Source organism: Macrobrachium nipponense, chromosome 2, assembly GCF_015104395.2.
Source record: "Macrobrachium nipponense isolate FS-2020 chromosome 2, ASM1510439v2, whole genome shotgun sequence".
Classification (NCBI taxonomy): Eukaryota; Metazoa; Arthropoda; class Malacostraca; order Decapoda; family Palaemonidae; genus Macrobrachium; species Macrobrachium nipponense.
In genome coordinates, this window is record NC_087201.1 from 60,368,257 (window position 1) to 60,370,756 (window position 2,500).

The following is a 2,500-nucleotide window of genomic DNA, read 5'->3' on the forward strand; positions in this document are numbered from 1 at the left end:
ATTCTTATTACCTTCTGTTACTTTTAAATGAACACCACATTCTTTGGAAGCTTGAATTTCAGGCCGGTGGACAAGTAGGATTGTACCATGTGAATAGGGTACATCATCCGAATAATAATAATAATAATAATAAATTACATGTGTTGTATTGAAATGCCTGAAATTTCCGTCAAAACTGAAGGACCCGCAGAGGGACACGTCGTATTCGAAGGTTCGCGCTATAATGTGCCCACGAAGCCTTCTCCCACGTTCTAGCATAACATTTGGCCGGAAATCGTGAAATTCAGGAAACCCTTGACTGACTCCACCCTCCTTGATGTCAAAACACCTTTGAGAAACATTTCCCTTCGTTTTATCAGGCGCCATATGTTAGGAAACTACCAACAGCATTCCCAATTGTTTGTGATGAATTTGTGGTAGATTTGCAGGTGGGTTCATCTTTATGCCGATGCTAAGTAAATAGTTTCAACAATTACTTTGTTTCATTTTTTTATTTATTTTTTTATTTATTTATTTTTCCTATTTATTTTTTTGCCTGTTAAGTTACTCTAGATACAACTCGCTTGTGCATTAATTTGTAAACAACAAATTCACGCATTAGATTCGTAAATTATTGTATTCTAAGACGCCCAGATCCGGAAAAAAAAACAATAGGTACTCTTAGGCTTTTCGCAAAATCATTATAGCAACTTAAGAATATAAAGGGTTTCCTTAGATGTTGCGTGTCAGCGAAATATAATCAGCATAAGTCAGTCTTTTACACATAATGGGCCATCATAAGGGGTGAGGATGCAAGCCTCACATCTTTTTATTCCAACATAGAAGTAGTGATTTCCTTCACAAGAATCATTTTTTCTCACCTTGATTAAGGTTCGAATCCAAGACACTATAAAGTGTTTATCTGCTAGTGATGTGCATACTTTTTGAATCTGAACATAGCGTATAAGAACTGCAATTATCATAGATAAGATGTGAAGCAAAATACAGGTATACTAATAAAACAATAAAAATGAAAAAAAGTGGACAACGTCTATGCTACATCAAAACGGGTCAGAAAAAGAATCCAGTGAAACAGTGATACATTACATTTGATTTTTTTTAAAGGCTGACACTCAATCATCAGCTGACAAAATAACAGCCTAAATGCGGTTGAAAACTTCAGCATTAATGATCAATTTCATTGGATACTGTAAAATCAATTAAGTTAGACTCTACTTTTTTTTCTTACCAAAATATATGCACGATATACAGTATGCAATATGGATGACTATACTCACTGTTATTATTTATTTATATATATATATATATATATATAATATATATAGATATATTATAGATATATACATATACATTGGGTAGTAAAATAAAGAATATGTGACAGTAACCTTTGAATAAAACAAATACATTGTGCTGCAGAATTACTTTTGCAGTAGCGCAGATCATTTAAGTGACCAATCTTCACATAGCAAAAGGAGAAATTATTCAAATGGTTTATAGCGTTTAGGTTCCAGAGCTATTTCTTCTGAAGAATAATACTGCACATATATAAAGTGATATATATGGCGTTCTGGTATTTCGGACTATCTTCGGTGTTCAGATAAGGCTGAATTTATGTGTTTCATGCTCGCTGAAGATTCTGTAGGTATTTGGAAGGTTTAATACTCTCGCTTCTTAAAGAACTGTAACTGGTACCGGTAGACATGAGACGTGTCTCTAACGTATAAGCGAAGGTCTATTTGGTCATTAAGTCTGTCGATTACTCGTAAGTTGCTCCGGGAACTAAACACAACACTTCTCCATCATGCGAAGCCTTAGATGTTTTAAGCGCTCTGATTCTGTTTGTGAAATGCGTTCGTTTACTCTAATAAAAGCAAGATCCATTACTTCTAGAAATCAGCGAAATACTATTTACCACCAGAGAAAAGACGAATGGTTCCACAAACTATTTTGGAGGGATAATTGCCCGAAATAAAAGGTACCCGGGGCAGAGAAAAAAAAGCAGAAGAGATAAGAGGGTCAGCCTCAGTGATCTTTCCGATGCGGTTTAGATCAAGAAGACGCGGCCCCACGGTCTGTGAGTCATCAGTGTTCATTTTTTTGGCTCAGTTGGCTACGATGTGGTCACTTCTTTCCTTCTCTCTGATATATATTTCGTTTCCTCTCGTTATTCCTCTCTCTAAATAGAATGAAACCTTTGACGAGCTTTCAGAAACTAAAGCTTGTAAACTTTAAAATTAAAACACATAAACGTGTCGAAACTGCTCAATAAAACATCGAGAAGACATCGTTTTGAAACAACGAGGCACGCTTGACAGTCGTCTGACCAGGATCTCTCTCTCTCTCTCTCTCTCTCTCTCTCTCTCTCTCTCTCTCTCTCTCTCTCTCTCTCCAAAGGTCTCGTGCAGTCCAAGATGAATGATCATACAGTAGCGCAGGTAGCTACCTGGTCCTATAATTACCTGGCTGTGAAAGACCCTAAACCCTGTTATACAACCTGTCA

The 2,500-nt window shown here is 36.3% G+C and overlaps 2 protein-coding genes across 2 annotated transcripts in view; one reads left to right on the forward strand and one right to left on the reverse strand.

Annotated features, from left to right (window-relative positions):
* LOC135220631 (uncharacterized) overlaps positions 1–2,500 on the forward strand; it is a 189,872-nt gene that overhangs the window by 33,070 nt on the left and 154,302 nt on the right. The gene's annotated exons all lie outside the window — the stretch shown is intronic.
* The window catches only part of LOC135220630 (protein bowel-like), a 37,966-nt gene that overhangs the window by 22,761 nt on the left and 12,705 nt on the right, over positions 1–2,500 (reverse strand). The gene's annotated exons all lie outside the window — the stretch shown is intronic.